This window comes from Peromyscus eremicus, chromosome 6, assembly GCF_949786415.1.
Source record: "Peromyscus eremicus chromosome 6, PerEre_H2_v1, whole genome shotgun sequence".
Taxonomy (NCBI): domain Eukaryota; kingdom Metazoa; phylum Chordata; class Mammalia; order Rodentia; family Cricetidae; genus Peromyscus; species Peromyscus eremicus.
In genome coordinates, this window is record NC_081421.1 from 28,011,107 (window position 1) to 28,017,556 (window position 6,450).

At 45.7% G+C, this 6,450-nt stretch overlaps 1 non-coding gene across 1 annotated transcript; it reads right to left on the reverse strand.

Moving 5' to 3' along the window:
• Positions 1 to 6,166: 6,166 nt before the first annotated feature.
• LOC131913921 (U7 small nuclear RNA) lies at positions 6,167 to 6,228 on the reverse strand. Its single transcript, XR_009379992.1, has one exon. It is a non-coding gene; the product is annotated as a U7 small nuclear RNA (small nuclear RNA).
• Positions 6,229 to 6,450: the final 222 nt, after the last annotated feature.

Here is a 6,450-nt window from a genome sequence, read left to right on the forward strand (position 1 = left end):
GAGCAGGCCAGAGTATAGACATGTACACAGATCAAGGCTCTTGGCTGTAAATACAAGAACGCTGTACCCTCAGGATTTTGTTTTGCTTTGTTCAGCCAGGCTCGTCTGCACAGCTGAAACCTGTACTTCCTCGGGTCTGAAGTGGGCAGGACAGTGGAGCCAGCTACCAGGAAAGGAAGTTTTGCTCTTCTTTCCCCTCATGGGAGTGTGTTAATGTGCTGCCAGGTCACAAGCAGTTTATAATCATGTTTGTGTCCACGGTGACAAGTTCCCTAGGGAGACACGGGGAATTCCAGAGATGGTGTTGCTGCCCAGTTCCGTGTGTCCAGGGGTTACTCTGCTGCTCTGCTTGGGGTCTGAGCAGTAGGGAGAAGAACCTGGTGGATTTGGAGTGCCAGCATGAGCGTGTCTGCCAAGATCAAAATGTTCCCCATCGTGGCGAGCAGATGAGATCTTAGAACCTGGAATCACATAGTCCCAGCTCCAGCAGGGCTTCTGGCAACAGCCCCAATGTCTTCAGCTACAGACATCACCTCTGAAGATGCCAAGAAAAGCAAACACAGGCCCCAGATCTCTTCTTGCACCAACTGGAAAGGAGCCCATGGCAGCAGAGGAGCTGGACTGTGAGGACAGCTTTCCTACGGCTCTTCATTTCCCACCGTTCTTCCCCATCTGAATCAAGCAAACAACACACTTGTAATAAAATGTGCAGGTGTGGCTGGTTTATATGCTGCGGTTCTCTTTTGATCAAATTCTCCGTAGGATGCTGGGATAAAATGGTAAATCAAGCTGGGAAGTGCAGTATGTCCAAGAGAGATGACTAGGAGGGAGGGGAGCCCCAGAAGGCAGAGATTTCATTCCAGTCGTGGGAACGGGTTCATTTTAGTAGCCCAAACTGGTGTCCTTCACAGACCATCTAGGCGGTCCTCGAGAAACAATTCCAAGTTCCTTTTGGAGGGGAGGAGGGGTGTAAGTGGGATGGAGATGATTCTGCAAAACTTAAAAGAGTCGAGTGACAAAGTGCCACTGAGGAATCCTGGCTGTCCAAGGTCGGTGACAAGGCTGGAAAGCCACATGAGAAAGAGCTTTCCTCAGTGACAGGAGTGGTAAGGAGAATTAATACTTCAAGGGTAGCTGCCAAGGAGAGGAAAAGGTCTATAGTTTACCAGAGAAAAATGTTGGTGCCACACAGGTGGGTGGGTAGGAGGTCTGAGAGCCGAGGAGTGTGCAAACAGAGCCTGAGGGCTGTTGGTGATGCAGGTGCCCCAGCTGTATGCAAAGCTTTAGCTTTCTGATTAAAAAACTGTAATCCTGCTGGGCGTGGTGGCTCGTGCCTTAATCCCAGCACTGGGGAGGCAGAGGTGGGCAGATCTCTGGGTTCAAGGCCAGCCTGGCCTACAGAGTGAGTTCCAGGACAGCCAGGGCTACACAGAGAAACCCCGTCTCAAAAAACCAACAAAACAAAACAGGAACAGCAACGACAAAGAAACTTTAACCCTATTTCTAGTTAGATACTAGCTTTCCAGGCAAATACCAAGTGTGGGGCATTACTCTTAAAGGCAACCATCCTTAGATTGGGAATGTAACTCAGTTGGTACAGTGCTTGTCTGGTATGCCTGAAACCTTGAGTTCAATACCCAGCGTTGTATAAGCCAGGTATGGTGGTATATATCTACAACCTCAGCACTTGGGAGGTAAATGCAAGGGGATCATGAGTTCAAGGTCAATCTCAACTGCATAGTGAGTCTGAGGCCAGCCTGGGATGCACAAAACCCTGTCTTTAAAAGAATGTTCCACGTGCATAGTTATGCTTACTACAAAACAAAAACAAAAACAAAAAACCTAAAAGCAAGTTCACAGATCTACCTCCCAGGATAAGAAATGTAACACTGGCCTCTCCCCCCTTTTCAAATGAAAGCATTTGGCTCATAGTTGGCCATGATGATGAACCATGAATTCTTGGTGTTCTTCTCCAAAGATGACCTGTGGGAAACTACAGAAGGGAGGAGGGAATAGTTGCTGTTGTTGTCACCTTGTCACTCACAGCCAGTTCTGCCACAGCCACTCTGAATAAGGAGACTGTCACACACCATCCCCCCAATATATAAACATTTTGGTGGGGCATCATCTGATTGACCAAACCCAGGTCACATGATTTTGCCTTGGCTGCTAATGAGCTGATAGTGGAATGTAATCCTCTGTGATTTCTCTCAAGGGAGGACAGGCTTCTGCCTCCGTTTAGTTTTTTTTCTCCCTAATATGAAAGGGATTTATATACTGACAACAAAAATGATAAAAGCCATTGTACCGAATACAAATCTTGGGCCAGCCTTCTCAGGCCCAGCTGGTACGTCCGACATTCTACTTCTCAACGCCACATGCTTGTCTAGCTCTCAGTCGTTCAAGTCTGCCTATCATCTTCCTTCACCTTTACTGTGAGTTGCTTGGTGAGTTACTCAAATCAGAAATCTGGATGGATTCCCATAATTCCCTAGCTCCTTTCCTAGCCAGTCTTAACATCTTTGAAACCTGTCTCCAGCCTATTTCCTTTGTCTGTAGCACAGTGCGTATATATGTGTGTGCTCCTGTGTGTGGAAACCAGAAGACAACTTCCCATGCCTTTCCTCAGGAGTACCAGCCATCTTTCTTTTGAGATGGTCTTGCAGTGGCCTGGGACTCAGCATTAAGCTTGGCTGTTTGCTCAGCAAGCCGTGGGGATCCTCGTTCTCCACCTACCTTCCCAGTGCTGAGATTCCGAGCATGAAACACTGCACCCGGCTCTTTTTACATGGGTTCTGGGGGGATTGAACTCTCTCGGATCTGAGCCATGTCCCCTCCACAGCTCCACGGTCTTTGCTTACTCCGGTCCTCATCATTCTTCACCCATGGCGGACTCATCTTGGTTTGGATCCCACCAAAAGCATGTTCTGGGAGGAAGACTTGAGCACAAGCAATGTATGTGGAGGTGGAGAGCACGGGGTCATTTTCAACAAGGGCCACAAAGAGACAAGGAAGGGGAGCAGCCAAGATGTCTGCTCTCCAGCTGGCTGCCACTGTGGCCTGGAGCTTACTCCCAAGTGAGGCAGAACAGAGGCCCCAGAGCTATCCACCAAGCGGGTCCTTCCTGGCTGAGGATGCAGCCAGGGCATTCATCTTCTGACACTTCAGGCCAGCTGTGGGCAGGAGAGCAAGCTTGCTGGTGATGAGATGTAGGTAATCTGCTGCTGGAGGCCTAGTGTGTGTTCCCCGCGTGAGGAGTTAAGGGTGGGCAATGGCTGCATGAGACACAGACCCCTTAACTACCACTCTTGTGTATATTGCACCTTTCCTACTCAAGAAATTGATATTTCTAAAATTGAAATCTGATCATGAGCACCTCCTTTTAAGGTTTTTTATAGCGTTCTGTATATGATCCAAGTGATGTCACAATGCTTAGATCTTTCCTTCATTACTTTTGTATTGTTTTTCCCCCATCCCATAATGGGGATTGAATTTAGGACCATGTGTGTATATGGTCTGCCACTGAGCTATGCCTATAGCCTTCTCTTTACTTTTACTTCTTTAAAAATTTTTGAAATAAGACCTAAGGTGCGCAGGTTGGCCTTGACTTGAACTCACTGCATAGCCTATGTATGTATGTATGTATGTATTTATTTGTTTGTTTATTTGTTTGTTTGTTTGGTGTGTGTAAGTCCCTCAATGTACACGAGTGGCCAGTCCCCACCCCTGAGGACTTCCGACTGCCAGGCTCTGCCCAGAGAACACTCTAATGGCTGGACCCAGCCCCTCCAGACACAGGCAACCAAGCTCTGTCCTACAGAGTGAAAAACCCAAGTCTCAGGCCTTGAAATCCCACCAATTCCCACCCTGGAAATCTCCACTCTGGAAAGTTCTGCCCCCCCCCCCGAAACTCTGTATAAACCCTGTCTTCTGCTCAGTTCTCTGCTGCTTCTCGCCTGAGCAGAGGCAGCCGACCTCCTGGGTTTTCCCTTCCAATAAATCTCTTATGTGAGGTTTGTTGTGTGGTGTGACTTTGTGGTATTCTTTGGCTCCCAATATTGCCAGGTTACCTTTCCCTTCAGAGCTGTAACACTTACAATGTGTGTTTGCACACCTGTATGTGAAGGCCATCGAGTATCTTCCTCAGTTACATTCTACCTTGGAGCTTGCCGGTTTGGCCAGGCTGGTGGTTCAGCCAGAGCAGGGTCATCCTGTCTCTGCCTCTCCAGTGCTGTGACTACAGGAATGTGTGGTCCCACCTGCCTCTATCGTGAGCGCGAGGGATCCAAACACCCAGGTTCTTGTGATTTCATGGCAAGCATGTTATAACTGAGCCGTTCCCTCGTCCCTGGCCTTGAGCTTGATTCTTCTGCCTCTGCACCCTGGACAGCTGGGATCACAGGCCACTCTGTCTGGTGATTGCTTACTTCAGCCTCTCTTACTAGCTCTTCTCAGGATCTCCTCACCAAATAGGGTATTCTACTGTGGGTTTTTGTTTGTTTTTCTGAGTTTTTTTCCCACACTGTGTAACTGAGACTGACCAGGCATCCTCAGACTCATGATCCTTCTGCCTCTACTTTCCAAGCACTGGGATTTGAGGCATAATCTGGCTATTGTAGTCCATTACAGTTTTCCCAATCGTACCACAGTCTTTTGTGTTTCTGTGTCTCTGCAAAGCCTATGTATGCACTGCTTTTCCTGTTGTTGCGACAAAACTCCTAAAAAAAGCAAATTAGGGAAGGAGGCATTTTTCTGGTTCATAGTTTGAGGGAACAGTCCACCATGGCTCGGAAGGTCTGGTGGCAGGACTTGAGACAGCCGGTCACATCGTACGAAACACAGGAAGCAAGAGACAAATTACAGTGCTCAGCTCACTTTCTCCTTTTTATTCTCTCTGGGGTTTCAGTCCAGGGAATAGTGCTGCCCACATTCAGGATGGGCCCTCCCTTATTAGTTAAACTCATTTGGAAACACCTTCATAGACTCACTCAGAGGTAAGTTTCCATTGTGAATGTAAACCAGTCAAGGTGGCAACTTGACTTCTTCTGCTATTCTCTCCCCATGCCTCTTCTGGCCTCCTCCAGGTTGTAAGTTTGCTAGGACAGGACTCGGGGTAAGCTACCATAATTCATCCAGAGCACAGAGAGGGGAGCGGAGGTCTGTATACATGCATCTATAGGTCTGTGCATGAGTTGTAATACTTTCTCCTGCAATGTGCACTGTCGCTAATAAAATCAAAGTAGAATTTGAAAATGGCTGAGTCAGATGGTTGGAATCCAGTGCATTGAACATTTGGATCTTACCAACAGCACCTCAGTTCTTATTCCTGAGCACTTGCCAACCAACTTCCTGGTTATAATTTGATTTAAGTATTAGCTACGTATGGAGAAAGTACAGGTGCTGTGGTTTGTGTTCCTCTATAAATTCACAACTTGAAACCCAAATCCCTAAGTGACAGTAATCAGAAGTAGGGTGTTTGGGAGGTGATTATGAATGGGATTAGTACCTTTTTACCCTTTTACTGAAAATAGCTTTTTTTCCTCTACAAAATATATTTTGATTACAGTTTCACCTCCCTCTATTCCTCCAAGTTCCTCTCTACCTCCCCTCCCATCTGGATCCACTCCCATTCTGTCTCCCATAGAAAACAAATTTCTAAGGGATAATAGTAAAATAAGATAAGATAAACAAAAGCTAACATAACAGAATAGGACAAAACAAACAGAAGGAAAAGAGCCAAAGAAAAGGCACAAGAGACAGATATAGAAGCAGAGGCCCACTTGTTTGCACAATCAGGAATCCCACTAAAACACTAAACTGGAAGCCATAATATATATGCAAAGGATCTGTAGGGTAAGAAGAGAGAAAAATATACATATAAAATAAAATAAAAAATAAGATTAAAAAAAAGAAGAAAAGTCCTGAAATGGTATTAAGAGATGAGAAATCTCCAAAAAATGTTTTTGAGTTCATTTTCTGTTGGCCATCTACTGTTGGGAATGCAGTCTGCCCTTAAGAGTAGTTTGTTTCCCCAGTGAGACTCCCTTGGAGAAAACTAAATTTTCATTTGCAAGTGGTTATAAATTGGAAAGTTTCTGGGTTGGGGATGGGGCCATGTGTCTACTTCTTTTTTTTTAATTTTTTTAATTTTTTTTTTTTTTATTTTAGGGGTTTTCCGATGGAAGCCAGAAAACCTGCTAGACAAATTCTAAAAGAGCTGTAACACTATGTGTCTACTTCTTTTAGCTCTAGGACCCTGTATTAGTCAGGGTTATCTAGAAGAACAGAACTTATAGAATGGAAAAAATACATTTATATTATAAAGGGATAAAGAAATGGACTAGAATGACTTATATAGGCTGTGGTCCAGCTATTCCAATAATGTCTGCCTATGAATGGAATACATAAGACTACAGTAGCTGTTCAGTCCATGAGGCTGAGTGCCTCAAC